The sequence below is a fragment of the Rhinopithecus bieti genome, unplaced genomic scaffold (genome assembly GCF_001698545.2).
Source record: "Rhinopithecus bieti isolate Rb0 unplaced genomic scaffold, ASM169854v2 scaffold_48739, whole genome shotgun sequence".
NCBI lineage: Eukaryota > Metazoa > Chordata > Mammalia > Primates > Cercopithecidae > Rhinopithecus > Rhinopithecus bieti.
The window spans coordinates 1,846,866-1,865,491 of NW_016820251.1; positions in this window are offsets into that span (position 1 = coordinate 1,846,866).

Sequence of the window (18,626 nt, forward strand, 5' to 3'; positions counted from 1 at the left end):
CGAATGAATTTACCTTAGAAAAGGACAAAAAATATTTCGACCTTTGTCTTCATCTTCCCATAAATTTGTTATATACTCAGTACCTTTTCAAAATATATGAAAGGAAAGAATATCTCAGCATATGATGAAATTTAATCAGATCTCTTGAAGGGACATTTGGAGAAAATTGTTATATGCTATAATCACTTCCTTCAGGCCTGATCCTTGAGATGTGTGTGAGGTAATATTATTAATGTTCTTTGTCTTTTGGGAGGTACATGTAATTATTCTGTGTCTCATTGGTCTATGACTACATGCTCAAAACTTTAATGAGAATTACCTTTGCCTTGTCTGAACAATCTACTAAAACAGAGTCAAATCCCCTTTCTGAACTGCAGGGACCAATTTCTTGCCATGTATTATTCATTTCAAGTAAGTTAATGTCATTGGGAAACAGAGTTTCTGACTTGTATAATAAAAGATTTTAGGTAAAGCACAGTTAATTACTTATTGCCCATGCCCTGGTGTGCATTTCCAAATGGGCTTTTTTGGCATATGAGTGACAAGTCATCAGGGCAAAGTCATAAGCAGAGCTTTTTATATTACAACTTTAATATCTCAGTTCCTGGGGCGCTAGCTAATTCAAGTTTCCTAGTTACAGAACCTGAGCAAATCATTTAGCATCTAGTGCATCTCAATATGCTTATTTTAGTTTAACTTCTGTCTCTGAAATCAAATGCAGAATTATCTCCCAAGTGCTTCAATGGCATGTGTCAGTGACCTTGAAAAGAAAGACTTGTTAGTGGAACTCCTGTTTCCTCATAGGAAACACAGTAAAACTTTAAACCACAAATGTAGGTCTACTCTTGGAATGATGAAAATTCAAAATGTGCATAGTAGAAGGAATATTATCACATTTCTTTCAGTTGTCTTGTATTATAGAAAAAAAAATGGCCCTTTATCTTTTCTGATTATGAAGGTGTGCTTTAAAATGCCCCTCGATTGACAAATATTTGTTTTAGTACAAGCTTTATCATTACATGTAAAAAATGTTTAAACTAAAGATTAAGAAGTATGAGCAGTTCCACTCTAGAATATCTGCATCAGAGAAGGTTGGGGCAGCAATTTGCTAGATGGGTGCATGGTGAACTCGACATTGAACTTGGCACTTGCTTAGTTGACCATTGTTCCTGTTGGTACGTTCTTTGGGAGTGGTCTTGAGTGATCCTGGAAATTGAATCTAAAGTTTCTTCAGTACTATGCCTTGGTATTGCCACTTCACATTAAAATATTATAAATAGAAAGAACTTTGTAATTATTTTAAGAAATCATTTGTTATATGGTTGAAAAAGCTAAAGACTAGAAGTTAAAGTGACTCAGCCAACATTATAATTTAGTTTTTTATGCTTTAATGCAGTTAAAATATATCCTAATTTAAAATAAATTATTTGTTAATAATTTGCTATTTACTATTCCTAAATAGGTATCAAAATGCACAATCAAATCATAATTTTTATTGTTCTTTATTAGAATGTAGAAATGCTTTTTTCTCACTGGCTGTAAGAATATAATTACCAAGGAAGCTGGTAGCAACATAATGTGTTTGTAGAGCAGAAATCAATCTAATATAATTTAAACACAAATGTGAGATGTATTTTAGTTTCATAATTTACATGTTATATATTAGTGAGGTTGATTTGCCATTCAAAAAGGAATTTTAGTTGGAAAACAATTTTCATCAGGATTACACTTGTCATTTAGTTTTACATTATCATGATGCTTAATGATATCATTGTTTATCTTAAATAAAAAGAACCTACTTAACTATAACCTTATTTGCCTTACACTGTAGTCACATTTTACAAAAATAATATTTTGTGTACTGTCATTACAGAATGTTTGGCAGAAGAGACAGAAGAAAGAGAAGTTCAGTCTATTACTAATGTAATAAAAACACTTGCCAAGAATTCAAGGCCAAGTCCAATTTAGTAGTGATTAAATAGCAATTATAATTTTAGAGCTATCAAGACAGCAGTGTGAGCTGATTTGGTTTCATTTCAGTCCCAAGGAGGGACAGATGCACATTGTGTCAACAGATGCAGTCACTCCATTGGATAATGTTCTTGAGTGCAAATCAGGAGAGCTGAATCTGTGTTCCAGCCTGACAAATAATGTTGCAGAACTCCTATTTTGTACACAAATTATTTGTCTATGTTTAAATATTGTAATTCTAGCTTTTTTTCTTGTTGAGAGATTTTGATGGTCAATGAACTCTATAAAAGGTGTGTTTGATAAGTTTGGAAGGCAATGACTTGCATGTTTTCAATACATTTGACTGCTCGGAATACAGTCAAGAACTGAAAAACGTCTGTCGTTAACGGGGATTATGAGAGCTCAGTAGTTTGGCACACTCAAGTAACTGTTATAAGGATTCGACTTACTGGCTTTTCAGAGACTAAAAACTTAATCCAGTGTCACAAAACTCATTTTCTCTTTCTCCTACTCTTTCATGTGTTTTCCCTGTGCAAACTTCTCTTTCTGTATTCCCAGCTATCACCTAATGCTTGGTATCTCAGAAGTCTTTCTGCAGGCTAACCTCTGCAGAGCTTCAAGCTCTACTTCTACCTGAAAACTAGATCATTCCAAATAGATGTCCCACGGGCACTTTAAGCCTACAAAATCTTCAATCTTTCTCACCAAACACCTCTCTTCTATACTGAAAACTGTATTATTTGTGCTAGGAAATTTTAGAATTGTTTTTAACATCTTGCATTTTCACAAAGCCCCTGTTCAAAACATCTCTAAATTGCAGACCTCAGGTGTCTTTGTAAGCAATCATCCCTCTTCATCCACACTGTAGACACCTTTATTCAGGTTCTCATTGTTGACTGATTGTCTTAGGTTGATGCCATAGAACAGACTCAGGAGGGAGGCAGGTGTTTGTGGAAAGAAGGAGAACTTTGGCCCCCAAGAGATCTGAATGTTTGAAGACTTAGCTATGCCTGTTAGTAGCCTGTTATTGGTTGCGTAGATAACTAAAACTTCTTGATCTTTTGTTTATAATATTTAAATAACTAGCAGTGATAGCCTCATAGTGTACTTGCCGACTTCAATGAGTCTGGCTGCTACAGTTACCTCACATTTAGCTTGAGTGGCTGCCCAGGTTCCTTCTAAATATGAGGCCTAGTCAAGTCTCTTTCAAGTTTAAAAACCTTCAAAATCTTCAATTACCTGAAGTTTAAAGAATTCTGAAGCTCTTACAAATCTTCATCCCAACCTCTTAAGGTTCTGGGTTCATTTTCCACCACTTCTGGAATAAAGGTCTATTCCCCACTTGGAATGTACCAGGTACTTCCATTTCCCTGCCTGAATTACTCTTCCACCATTCCTTCATAACAAACCTTCAGGCTTAACCATTACCTTTTCTTTGAAGTCTTCCCTGACTTTTACACTTTTTCCTATATAGAGGCAATTGCTTCCTGCTCTATCAATTCTTGTCATTCATTTACCCAGTGAATGATAATAGCTAACTTTCATTGACTTTTATCATGTTCTTGACATTCTTCCCAAGTGTTTTACATATGTGAACTTATGTATACTTTATAGGAAGATACTACTATTATTCACCTTTTCCAGATGAGAAACTCAGGCACAGAGTGGATAAGGAACTTTACATTAGGTCAAAACTAGTTGGTGGTGGAGTCAAGTCTTGAGCCAGAAGTTTGGCTTCTGTGCCTATGCAATAATCCTCTTACTGTTTATTGTCTCCCAGTAGTACTTAACACAGGATGAACTGTCATATCCCAGTTGTATACTTGACATTAAAGGAGGACCTCAGCCCTGTGTCACACATACATTAGTTTTAGCTGTACAATAAGTGCCATTAGGGGAGATTAGGAAATGAACCTAATCTTTACAACTATGCAAGTAATAGCTGTTTGCATATGATATTCATTGTTAAAGTACTTCTGAAATGGTAATTATCCATAATACTGTACAACTTGTATTACTTAGAGAGTGATTATTCAATTTGTAACTTGCTTTTTTGTCATTTACTGACTTCACCTCTCCCCATCATCCCTGCTTTTTTGCTTTTCCACTGCTCCAAAGCATGTCCAGTAGAAGGGAGAAGAGGTGAATTCTAATTACTCAGTTTTTCCTCCTTGTTGGCTGCTGGAGTAGAGAAAGTTGAAATTATTGGAAAGCATAATGCCTGGGGTTATAACATTTTATATACACATCTTTATTTTTCGTTATTATCAATGACCAAAATTCATTGAAAATTTATGAACCATGTGTTGAATACTTACTATGTGCTAGGTTTTGTGGACTGCATAAATTGCTATTTTTAGAGCCAGCAAGAGTAGGCTTTTTTGTTGTTGCTGTTTTGTTTTTTGTTTGTTTGTTTTTGAGACAGAGTTTAGCTATTTTGCCCAGGCTGGAGTGCACTGGGCGATCTCGGCTCACTGCAACTTCTGCCTTCTGGTTTCAAGCTATTCTCCTGCCTCAGCCTCCCAAGTAGCTAGAATTACAGGTGCCCACCACCACGCCTGGCTAAATTTTGTATTTTTAGTAGAGACAGGGTTTCATCACATTGGCCAAGCTGGTCTCTAACTCCTCGTGATCCACCTGCTTCAGCCTCCCAAAGTGCTGGAGTTACAGGTGTGAGCCACCACGAACGGCCAAGAGTAAGCTTTTTTGAATAGCTTTTTAAAAATAGAGATGCAATCTGAGAAATGTAATGAAGTAATTTTTGAAAATGTGCATCAACTAACTTAGCAGTGTACATAAATACACTTGTTTAAAATTCTGGGTTTAGGAAACTTCACTTCATTTTTCAGTGTTTAAATATATCCAACTCTTTGCTTTGGCATTTATAGCCTCCCTCTATCTTATTTCTACCTACTGTTTCAATTGCAGGTCCCAAGATATTCCTCAAGAGTCTCCTGGCCACACTGCCAAACACATCATGTGCCTGTGCCTCAGAACCTCAGCTTTCACCCTACATGGTATATTCTCCTTCCCTTATCTGTGTTTTAAGTTTTCCCCTGTCTTTGAGGCCCAACTAACTAGCAACATCTCAAGAAAAGCATCTCTGGAGAATGGTTCTGCTTTACTATGAACTCCTGCAATGCTTTTTACTTCTGTTGTTAACATTTCACTAGGTTAAGTTGTACTTACTGTCCTTTCCTTCAGGTCCTGTCTCTCTTACTGGTTTTATATAATAATGATAATATAAACTACCATTTATTAAGCATTTTTCCAAAGGAAGACACTGTACTAAAATTTTAACAACCTTTATCTAATTGATTGCACACAAAAATCCTAGGAGGTAGGCATTACAAAGGAAGTAACAGAGGTTCAGAGAGGTTATAACAATTGCCCTTAATTTCACAGCTTGTGAGAGGTGGAGCCATTACTTTTCATCATGATGCACTTTGAGATCATACTATGTATCCATCTCCTATTTGTCTAAGGGTTATTGTGAAGTATCAAGCTCGTAACTCCTAAATGCAAGAGGGGACCATGATCATCTATGGATAGCTCTGCTCTTCCTTATCGTACAAATAGAAAGCAGATGAATGAAGAAAAATAAAAACACCAAGTTGGCACATATTTTTTTCTAATTTCATAACACCCTACATAGCCAGTTTATTGAAGAAAAATGTCTTGATCAATAACCATAATTTTGTAACTTATTGACACCTATATAGTGGTAAACAGGAATAGCGTATTTTCTTTTCTTTTTTAAATTATACTTTAAGTTCTGGGGTACATGTGCAGAACATTCAGGTTTGTTACATAGGTATAGACGTGCCATAGTGATTTGCTGCACCCATCAACCTATCATCTACATTAGGTATTTCTCCTAATACTATCCCTCCCCTAGGCCCCCATCCCCTGACAGGCCCCAGTGTGTGATGTTCCCCACCTTGTGTCCATGTGTTCTCATTGTTCAACTCCCACTTATAAGTAAAAACATGCAGTGTTTGGTTTATTATTCTTGTGTTAGTTTGCTGAGAATGATGGTTTCCAGCTTCATCCATGTCCCTGCAAAGGACATGAACTCATACTTTTTTATGGTTGCATAACATCCCATGGTGTACATGTGCCATATTTTCTTTATCCAGTCTATCATTGATGGTCATTTGGGTTGGTTCCAAATCTTTGCTGTTGTGAAAAGTGCTGCAATAAACATACATGTGCATGTGTCTTTATAGTAGAATGATTGATAATCCTTTGAGTATATATTACCCAGTAATGGGATTGCTGGGTCAAATGGTATTTCTGGTTCTAGATCCTTGAGGAATCACCACACTGTCTTCCACAATGGTTGAACTAAGCTACACTCCAACCAACAGTGTAAAACTGTTCCTATTTCTCCACATCCTCTCCAGTATCTGTAGTTTCTAACCCCCCGCCCCTTTTTTTTTTGTGGTAGATCAACCGTTGTCAAATCTTTATATAGCACATGAAATGCTCTTGAAAGGGTCTGAGGGCCATAAACTAATATTCCTTTCTTTTCCTTTCCTTTCCTTCTTTCTTTCTTTCCTTTCTTCTTTTTTATTGTACTTTAAGTTCTGGGTTACATGTGCAGAATGTGCAGTTTTGTTACATAGGTATACATACACGTGCCATGGTGGTTTGCTCACCCATTAACCCATCACCTACGTTAGGTATTTCTCCTAATGTTATCACCCGCCTAGCCCTCCACCCCACAAAGGCCCCAGTGTGTGATGTTCCCCTTCCTGTGTCCATGTGTTCTCATTGTTCAACTCCCACTTATGAGTGAGAACATGTGGTGTTTGGTTTTCTGATCTTTTGATAGTTTGCTGAGAATGATGGTTTCCATTTACATCTTCATCCATGTCCTTGCAAAGGATACGAACTCATCCTTTTTTATGGCTGCATAGTATTCTATGGTGTACATGTGCCACATTTTTAAATCCAGTCTGTCATTGATGGACATTTGGGTGGTTCCGAGTCTTTGCTAGTGTGAATAGTGCTGCAATAAACATACCTGTGCATGTATCTTTATCGTGGAATGATTTATAATCCTTTGCCTATATGCCCAGTAGTGGGATTGTTGTCAAATGGTATTTCTGTTTCCAGATCCTTGAGGAATTGCCACACTGTCTTCCACAATGGTTGAACTAATTTACACTCCCACCAACAGTGTAAAAGCATTCCTATTTTTCCACAATCTCTCCAGCATCTGTTGTTTCCTGAGTTTTTAATGATCACCATTCTAACTGGTGCGAGATGGTATCTCACTGTGGTTTTGATTGCATTTCTCTAATGACCAGTGATGACGAGCATTTTTTCATATGTCTGTTGGCTGCATAAATGTCTTTTGAGAAGTGTCTGTTCATATCCTTTGCCCACTTTTTGATGGGGTTTTTTTTTTCTTGTAAATTTGTCTAAGTTCCTTGTAGATTCTGGATATTAGACCTTTGTCAGATGTATAGATTGCAAAAATTTTCTCCTATTCTGTAGGTTGCCTGTTCACTCTGATGATAGTTTCTTTTGCTGTGCAGAAGGTCTTTAATTAGATCCCATTTGTCAATTTTGGCTTTTGCTGCCATTGCTTTTGGTGTTTCAGTCATGAAATCTTTGTCCATGCCTATGTCCTGAATGATATTGCCCAGGTTTTCTTCCACAGTGGCTGGACTAATTTACATTCCCACAAACGGTGGATAAATGTTTTCTTTTCTCCCCAGCCTTGTCAGCAAGTGTTTCTGGTATTTGCTTTTTGACATTTTAATAACAGCCACTCTGACTGGTATGAGATGATATCTCATTGTGGTTTTGGTTTGCACTTCTCTAATGATTCATGATGATGAGCAGTTTTTCATATTTGTTGGTGGTTTGTAAGTCTTCTTTTGAGAAGTGTCTGTTCATGTACTTTGCCCATTTTTATATGGAAATATTTGTTTTTTGCTGGTCGATGTGTTTATGCTCCTCATAAAATCTGGCTATTAGACCTTTGTTAAATGCATAGTGTGCAAATATTTTCTCNTTTTTTTATTGCTTGAGGTTTTACATATAAAACATTAATTCGTCTTGAGTTATTTTTTGGTGAAAGATGGGGGTCCAGTTTTTTGATTTTAGACAGAGTCTCGCTCTGTTGCCCAGGCTGGAGTACTATGTCGGCTCACTGCAAGCTCTGCCTCCCGGGTTCACGCCATTCTCCTACCTCAGCCTCCCCGGTAGCTGGGACTACAGGCACCCGCCACCACAGCTAATTTTTTGTATTTTTAGTAGAGACGGGGTTTCACCATGTTAGCCAGATGGTCTCGATTTCCTGAGCTCGTGATCCCCCCGCCTCGGCCTCCCAAAGTGCTGGGATCACAGGCGTGAGGGTCCAGTTTTATTCTTCTGCATATGGCTAGCCAGTTATCCCAGCACCATTTATTGAATAGGGACTACTTTTCCCATTGCTTGTTTTTGTCAGCCTTGTCAAAGATCAGACAGTTGTAAGTGTGTGGCATTATTTTTGAGTTCTATTTATTTATTCTGTTCCATTTGTCTATGTGTTTGTTTTAGTACCAGTACCATGCTATTTTGGCTACTGTGGCCTTATAGCATATTATAGTTTGAAGATGCGTAGTGCAATACCTCTGGATTTGTTCTTTTTGTTCATGGTTGTTTTAGCTATTTGGGCTCTTTCTTGGTTCCGTATGAATTTTGGAATAATTTTTTCTAATGCTGTGAAGAACGATGTTTGATAGGAATAGCATTGAATCTGTAAATTGCTTTGGGTGGTATGACCATTGTAACAATATTAATTCTTCCAATCCATGAGCTTGGATTATTTTTCCATTCATTTGTGTCATGTCTGATTTCTTTCAGCAGGGTTTTATAGTTCTTTTTGTAGAGATTTTTCGCCTCCTTGGTTAGCTGTATTCCTAGGTATTTCATTTTCTTTGTGGCTATTGTAAGTAGCATTGTATTGTTGATTTGACTCTCTGCCTGGACATTATTGGTGTATAGAAATGCTACTAATTTTTGAATGTTGATTTTGTATCCTGCAAGTTTACTAAAGTTATTTATCAGTTCTAGAAGCCTTTTGGTGGAGTCTTTAGGCTTCTCTCAGCATAGAATTGTATTGTCAGCAAAGGGAGAGAGTTCGAATTCTTCTTTTCCAATTTGGATACCTTTTATTTCCTTCTCTTGCCTGACTGCTCTGGTTAGGACTTCCAGCACTATAATGAGTATTAGTGATAAGAGAGGCATCCTACTCTTGTTCCATTTCTCAAGAGGAGTTGTTCCAGCTTTTGCCACTTCAGTATGATATTGGCTGTGTGCTTGTCATAGATGGCCCTTATTATTTTGCAGTATGTTCTTTGATGCCTAGTTTGTTGAAGATTTTTATGATGAAGAGATGTTGGATTTTATGGTAAGCTTTTTCTGAATCTGTTGAAATGGCCTTATGGTTTTGTTTGTAATTGTGTTTATGTTGTAAATCACATTTGTTGATTTGTGTCTAATGAACCAGTCTTGTATCCCATGAATAAAGCCTACTTGATTGTGGTGTATTAACTTATTTATGTACTTCTGAATTCCATTTTTTAGTGTTTTGTGCAGGAATTTTGCATCTATGTTCATCATGGATATCACCCTGAAGTTTCTTTTTTCATTGTGTCTCTGCCCAATGTTGGTATTAGGTTGATGCTGCGATCATAGAATGAGTTAGGGAGGAGCCACTTCTCAATTTTTTCAAATAGTTTTGTAGGATTGTACGAGTTCTTCCTTGTACATCTGGTGGAATTCATCTGTGATTCCATCTGGTCTAGGGCTTTTTTTTGGTCAGTAGAATTTTTATTACTGATTCAATTTCAGAGCTTGATATTGTTCTATTTAGGGTTTCAATCTCTTCCTGACTCAACCGTGGTAGATTGCTTTTCTAGAAATGTATCCATTTCTTTTAGATTTTGTAATTTGTGTTCATAGCATTTTTTGAGAATCTTTTGTTTTTCTGTAGAATCAGTTGTCACATTTGTCTGTCTGAGTGTACTTATTTGTATCTTCTCTTTTTTTGTTTATTCATCTAGCTAGCAATATATCACTCTTGTTTATTTTTTCAAAGAACCAACTCGTGTTTCATTTGATTTTTTCGTATAGATTGTTGCATCTCAATTTCTTTCAGTTCTTCTCTGGTTTAGTTATTTCTTTTTCTTCTGCTAGCTTTGGGGTTGAGATATTTTTCCCCCTATTTCCTTTAGGTGCAAAGTTAGAATGTTAAGTTGAGATCTAATTTTTTGATGAAGGCATTTAGTGCTATACATTTCCTCTTAACACTGCTTTAGCTGCCTCCCAGAGGTTCTAGTACATTGTGTCCCTACTTTTACGGATTTTGAAGAACATTTTTTTTTTTTTCTGCCTTAAATTTGATCTTCTCCTATGAGTTATTCAGTAGTAAGTTGATTAATTTCCATGAATTTCTGTAGTTTTGAGAAATATACTTGGTATTGATTTCTCTGGTTGTTGGGTAGAGTGTTCTGTAGATGTTTAGTAGGTCCATTTGGCCATAGGTCAAGTTTAAGTGCAGAATTTCTTCGTTAGTTTTCTGCCTCAATGATATGTCTAATGCTGTCAGTGGAGTTTTAAAGTCTTCCAACATGATTGGGTCGTTGTCTAAGTCTTTTTGAAGGCCAAGAAAAACTTGTTTTATAAATTGGCTGCTCCAATGTCGGGGACATATGTGTGTGTGTATGTGTGTGTGTATATAATAGTTAAGTCTTCTTGTTGGACTGTACCTTCTATTATTATGTGATGTCTTTCTTTGTTCTTCTTAATTTTTAGTGATTTAAAATCATTTTATCTGATATAAGAATAGGGACTCCTGTTTTTGTTTTTCTTGTTTGCACGCTAAATCTTACTCCACCAATTTACTTTGAGCTTTTGGGTGTTGTTACAACATGTGAGACATATTACCCAATTTCTTACATCATTGGTTCACTAATTTATTATTTTTTTTCCATTGCCTTTCAGGTTTTGGTAATACTCAACTTGAAAAGCAGGTTGCTGTTGATAATTTCCCAGGTTTCATTAACATCTTCAATAATCTACAATGTCTTAATTAATGGGGAGTAACATATGAAGCACTGGTCAATTATCTAAACACTGTCTCTGAATTTGAACCTACATAACTGTTTTTAGATTCCTTTACCTAGTTGTTACCCTTCCCAATTGTTCAGTTGATATTATTCACTTATTAAGGCAAATATTGGCAACTGTAGGGGTAAAATCTTGTTATCATGTGTAGGCTTTAATGCTGATTTGAATGTTATAGTCATTTTTATGGCATCTACTCAACACTTCTTCTTCTTGTAATGTAATGATTTTTGACACTTTTCTTTGACAGACAGCCCAGAATATTTTCAGTTTATCTAATCTATGTCTAATAAAAATCTACTTATGCCTCTGTGGGTGGACACAGCCAAAGCATGAAATAGTGCTGAGCATCAGCACTGCTTCTTCTGTTAATGAAGTTTCTGGAGAAAAACTTGACTCAAACAGCAGAGGCTGAGTTCTTTTTCTTGTCTGTTTTGCAATCTACTAAGCCATTTTTATTGCTACACTTTAAATTTAGTCAAAAGGTTAAACGTTTATTTATCTCAACATGTATTATAAGCAGGTTTTTCACTGTGGGGCATTTTACATGATTATTATTAAATTTAAACTTTCTCAATCTTGTGTATTTGGTCCAGGAGATGTTTTATTCCAGTGATTGTAATAGAGGCAGGAGGCAGAGAAATCCCAGACAGATAAGCTTGGGTCCCCAGTAAAACCCCACCTTCTATCCAAAAACAGCCTGAAACCCACAGACCAAAGTGAGAACTTCTATTTCTGTGCCCACCCTCACCCAATTGATTCTTTCTGAATAATGCCTTTTAACCAATCGAATGCTGCCTTTTCAATATTACTTACAACCCATTCTGTACCCATCCTGAGCCTATAAAGACCCCAGACTCAGTTGGTAGAAGGGAGTGGCCTGACTTTGGGGAGGAGATGCCCTGATTTTGGGGAAGAGACCTCCTGACTTCGGGGAAAGATGACCTACCTTTCCCATCCCCTCTCCAGGTCCCCTCTCTACTGAGAGCTCTTTTCATTGCTCAATAAAATTCTCCACCCTTGCCATCCTTCAGTCGTCAAGCGTGACCTCATTCTTCTTGGATGCTGGACAAGAGCTTGAGACCCACTGAGTGCTGGTACCCAGAAAGGCTGTCACACTGGTTCTTTGCCCTTACCAGAGGAGAGCAACTGCCCCATATGATGGGACCAGTGGGAGACTGAGCTGCTAACATGCTACCATCCATCAGGCTGTGGAGAGTGGAGCCAGAAGAGCTAATTTACACACTAACACCCACTCTGGGGCTTTGAGGTCACAGGCACCCTTGCCTGGGTGCGACAGTGTTCCCCTTTAGGTGACACGTAGCCTGGTCTGGCTGTAGGCCCTGCACAGACCTTGCTACTGTGTTGATGGAGTGGCCAGTCAGATCCCGCACTCACTCATGTGCTCCTTCCCACAACAGGCTAAGCACTGCAGGCCGAGTAGAGAGGGTGTCCTTGGTGGAAGTCTGGCAAAGGGGCCAAGAAAAATCCTGAATCAATTGCATGCTTAAAAAATGTATCTTTTGGCCAGGGGCAGTGGCTCACGCCTCTAATCCCAGCACTTTGGGAGGCTGCGGCAGATCACGAGGTCAGGAGATCGAGACCATCCTGGCTAACATGGTGAAACCCTGTCTCTACTAAAAAATACAAAAAATTAGCTGGGCGTGGTGGCAGGCACCCGTAGTCGCAGCAACTCGGGAGGCTGAGGCAGGAGAATGGCATGAACCTGGGAGGCAGAGCTTGCAGTGAACCGAGATCTGGCCACTGCACTCCAGCCTGGGCGACAGAGCGAGATTCCATCTCAAAAAAAAAAAAAAAAAAAAAAAAAAAAAAAAAAAAAAATGTATCTTTCAGTTTTAATCAACTATAAAATACATCTGACAAAGGGCTAATATCCAGAATCTACAAAGAACTCAAACAAATATACAAGAAAAAAACAAACAATCCCATCAAAAAGTGGGCAAAGGATATGAACAGACATTTCTCAAAAGAAGACATTCATACAGCCAACAGACACATGAAAAAATGCTCATCATCACTCGCCATCAGAGAAATGCAAATCAAAACCACAATGAGATACCATCTCACACCAGTTAGAATGGCAATCATTAAGTAAAAATAAATTAGCTGGGCATGGTGGCGGGCGCCTATAGTCCCAGCTACCCAGGAGGCTGAGGCAGGAAAATGGCATGAACCCCGGAGGTGGAGCTTGTAGTGGGCCAAGATCGCGCCACTGCACTCCAGCCTGGGCGACAGAGAGAGACTCCGTCAAAAAAAAAAAGTCTTAAACATAATTTCATATACATACTAATTCTTCCAACTATGGTTTCAAAAACTGCATATTTGCACTTCATGACTTGTACCTCAGCACTTGGCATGTACACCTGCGTGTATGTGTGTATTTATATTTACATATCCCCCACACATATTTGTTTTTACCCTGCTAGAGGATGTTGTATTCTATACAAAAATATGATAAGAGTAACTAAAGAAATATGGGCGGGCGCGGTGGCTCACGCCTGTAATCCTAGCAGATCACGAGGTCAGGAGATCGAGACCATCCTGGCTATCATGGTGAAACCCCGTCTCTACTAAAAACCCAACAACAACAACAACAAAAAATTAGCCGGGCGTGGCGGCGGGTGCCTGAGGTCCCAGCAACTTGGGGGCCTGAGGCAGGAGAATGGAGTGAACCCTGGAGGTGGAGCTTACAGTGAGCCCAGATCGCTGCCACTGCACTCCAGCCTGGGAGACAGCGAGACTCCATCTCAAAAAATAAAAATAAAAATAAAAAATAAAATCAACTGTATGGGTATTTTTTGATAGAAATTATGTTCAAATGGTAATTATCTTAAGCTATATTATATTTAAATGATATAAATTAGATGTATTGCAGTTTGGTTTTAAGTTATGCAATGAGCTGAGGTCTATGTCATCAAAGATATTTGGTCTTTCAGTCATTTCTAGATTTCACCTCTCTATTCAAGCTTCACCTCAATGTCATCCTCTTCACCTCCTCCACAGTTGGGGAAGATTTGGGCAATTAAGACAATGTTTTGCCTTATACTTGCTTCATCTAGCTGATTTGATCTGTGTGACCTTTTCCAAACTCTAGCCTCATGGCCCTTTGGTCATCTCCCATTCAAAATTCAATTTTGGCAATTCCCTCTCAACGTTCGAAACTCGTCATCAACTAGAACTGTTCAACTTCAAATATCTAATGTTTTTTATCCCAAACTTTTATTCTTTAATTTCTGCCATAGAACATGTTCTTTTTCTTCCCTTAGCCATCAGTTGCTTCACTGGCTTCCTATTCATTTGGTCTTTCAGTCATTTCTAGATTTCACCTCTCTATTCAAGTTAGACTCTTGTAGTCACCATGTCATGTTTTGTCACCCTTATTACCTTTTTGTATCTCAACATCATCAATTCTCAACTTTGGAGACATCCAAGTATCTATCTAATTTGCTTGTACTTGCTTTCTAGTCTTACTGTGTTGTACAAAGTCACAGAAGTAGATAAATCATATCCAGTACAAACTTTGTGTTTTCCAAATAGAGATAGGAGTACTGAAAAAAAATAAGGATTTGAAAGTGTATGATTTTTTTTTGCGGGGAAGGATAAGTAGTTCAGCATGGTAGGTATGGTGGGGAATGAAGGAGAATGTAGCTGAAAAGGTAAGTCAGACCTAAGTCCTCTAAGTATCTAAAGTACCGTGCCAAAGAGTTTAAACTCTCTATGTAGGTAATGGGAGTCAGCAAGGGAAGAATCTATGTGGATGAATGACCATTTTTAGAGCTGCCTTATTAGAAATAAATATTGACAACAATGTGAAAGATTATTGGCATGTGAATAACAGTTGAAAGCCATCAGAGTAGTTAGAAGGCTGTTGGGATTGTGTACTCATCAGGCATTATGGGTTGAACTGGGCAACTGGACTAGGAATGAAGAAGTTATTCTCTTGTACTGTGTTCTTTAGTGAACAAGCATCTTGAATAATGCTCATAATGGTATGTGGCACTATATGAGACCTTTAAGCAAATCTCTGGGCTCTTTAACATGGTGATATATCAACTCATCTTTTTCTATTGTTACATGCAGTCCCTATGTAGAACAGACACATGGTAGGTGCTAAATAAAGTAGAGCTGAATCTGTTGCATCTGAATTAACTTAGTGGCTATCTACATTGAGGACTCACTATGTGTAAGTCCATTATTCACACTGTCTTAGTCTTCCCAACATTAAGTAACTTTTTAAACGGGAAACAAAATGGGAAACAAGTGGCTTTGCCAGACTATTTTTTTCTAGATAAAGCTTGGTATGTATCTTTCCACAGATAGAATTGTTATACATACCACAGCAAGGGGGTATAACAAGTCATGTTTGCAAAATTTCTATGCAAAGTATTTCTTTGTGTGGAGACTATGCCTGTTTTGAACTTGCCTGAAATGATTTAAGAGGGTTATAATTGAATTGTCACCAACATCATATAATCTTTCTCCAGGGAGGAAATAAAAATGCTCAAAATGTTGCTTATTTTTAAAGCAACAACTGAGCTTGACCACAGAGCCTGGTTCAGGGTTGCTGGCAGACCTCTTTGTGTGTTCTCATGACCCAGTCAGCCAGGAGAATGGAGGGTCTCCTAGATAGCCCTGGTTGAGAACTGACAACTTTGGAAGAACAGAAATAGCAAGAATAGAGTCTGGTTGTTGGTTCACATTACCTTGGATAAAAAATAGACCATAGCATAAGTGCTCTCCTCTCTTTCTTTTGGTACAATGACATTTCCAACTCACTTGATAGGTTTAGTGGGGAATGAAAAAGAAATAATGAGAAATAAGGCATAGCATAAATGCCTTATTTATGGTATTTATTTTATAATAAAAAATATTCTAAGGTCTGGGCTGAAGAAAAATTTTCAATTTTGCCAGATACTACAATTTCTTATAGTCAATTTTTTACTAATTTAAAGTAATTTGTTGCTTGCAGTAGTAGAATAGAATTAGCTAGAATGTTCAAGTAGCAACCTCTCTTAAAAGAGAGTAACAGGCCGGGCGCGGTGGCTCAAGGCTGTAATCCCAGCACTTTGGGAGGCCCAGACGGGCGGATCACGAGGTCAGGAGATGGAGACCATCCTGGCTAACACGGTGAAACCCCGTCTCTACTAAAAAAATACAAAAAACTAGCCGAGCGAGGTGGCGGGCGCCTGTAGTCCCAGCTACTCGGGGGGGGCTGAGGCAGGAGAATGGCGTGAACCCGGGAGGCGGAGCTTGCAGTGAGCTGAGATTCGGCCACTGCACTCCAGCCTGGGCGACAGAGAAAAAAAAGAGAGTAACAATAAATCAAAATTATATTCCGACTATTTTGACTCAACAAGTTCCTTGCTATATATCCTTAGTTATATATATTTTTTTTTTCTGTCATCTCAGCGAAATTTTACGAGGGTGCCTAAATAAACTTTTGAGTTCAGTAAGCCATGGTGAAGCAAAATTCAATTATTAATAGTTAAATAGTGTGTAAATCAGACATTTACTAATTTAGCCTGCTTTAATTAGAATGAAATTGATGTTTTACATAAAATTTGTCTCATCTTAGTTCTCTTTTTAAATTTTCTATCAAGATTTCTACATACTTGTCATATTCTTCCTAGCCTCCTGCAATAATGTCAGTTTTTAGAGGGAAGCAATTAATTTTTTATATTTGCATTAGTACAGACTCTACACAGTATTTCTACATTTGTGTCATTGAATAAACATGTATGAAATCTATCTTAATAGTGCAACTGTTAGTCCAAGTGAAGCACCATTTTTATGAATAATTTAAGTCACTTGAAGTTACGTTAACATGGTCATGTAAATATTGAAAATGCCTCTTTTAAATTGTTTTATTTAACAACCCTGAATTATATAGTTATATTTCAACTTTTCTGGTAGAGATTTGAAATATGAAGAGAGATAAAATGAAATCCTGGTTGTCTTGTAGGAATGATACTATAATTAGGATTTGGAAATCCATTTAAGTTTTCTAAAAATGAACCTTCAAATTCTCTTCTGGGCTAGCTCCACAATATGTGATATTAGGCACTTACCCTGTAGTGGACTTCAGCATGATAGAAAAACAATATTAAGTTCTTGTGTTCTATGTCATTTGTCATTTGGAAAACAAGCTGGTTTATTTGATGATCAGGGAGGATAAATGAGTGTTGATAGATTTCACTATTCCAGAACTTTCATTCTTACACACAAACACACACAAACACACACACAGCCCTACACATACATACAACATAGAAAAAGGCTTTACCTATGTTTTTGGTCAAAGCTATTTCCATTTTAGTATTATCATTTGGGTGAAAAGGAGTATGAGAAGAATGTGTGATCTTACTCCGAATAATAAATCTAACTGTAGGATCAATGAACTCCCTGATACTAAAGAAGTCAAAATAATATCTTCCAGAAGAAAGGAAAATATCTGTTGAAATTTTTCTAGATTTTAATTAATGATAGAGTAAAAGTCACCATAGGATAATGGTTAAATTAATCCCTACCAAAGAACACAAGCTGTAGTCAACTCAGTTCATTTTGTGTTTCGATATTTCACATTTTAAATTTCTATTTTGTAGGCCTTTAACTTTCTATATTTTGTGTATGTTGTGTAATACACACAAACATAGTTTTCCTAAACCCTAAAGAGGTTTGTTTGATGTACACTACTTCAGAGTTAGAAAATGTTTGAGTTATTATAGTTTCAATTATACAACCATCCTCCATTGCTCTCTCACATCTCTAGATGTCTTGTGAGCAAAGGCACTATCTATCTACCACATTCTAAACTATGTTTTTAAGGATGTTTGTGTAGCAAACTGCCTTGGGAGATAAGGGTAGTGTCTCCCTTCAGAGCAAACGGAAGATTTTTTTACTGTTGGATACAATAAACAAAATGTTTGCCTTTGGGTCAAGCAGGCTTAACTGTCCATGATAAAAGATTTGAGTTTCCTAAACTTAGAAGTCCTTTTCTGTAATATACGCTATACTTTGTACAGGTGTCATCTGGCCTTCTTTGCAGTAACACATGAATACTGGGGCTCAGAGAACTGGTGCAAAATGGTGATGATCTGGCTACTATTACTGTTGTGATTAAAAACCTGGGCTTTTTGGGGACTTAGGAGTATCATGTCTTCTGCCAGCACCAATAAAACTGTGGCAGGCTAACTTCCCTCACCCCAGTTCTATGGACATATAAATTGTTTATAATAAACTGCACATAATTAATGTGTACAATGTGGTGAATTTAGACAAATGTATACACGAGTTATCATCACCACAATTCAGACAATAAATATATCAAAACCTTCTTAATGTCTACCTTACATCTGCCTTTTTTTGTGACAAGAACACTGAACCCATGACCTACTCTCTTAACAAATTTTTAAATATACAACACCTTATTGTTAACTATAGGCAACATGTTGCACAGATTTCTGGAACTTACTCATCTTGTATCACTCTAACTTTATATCCATTGAATA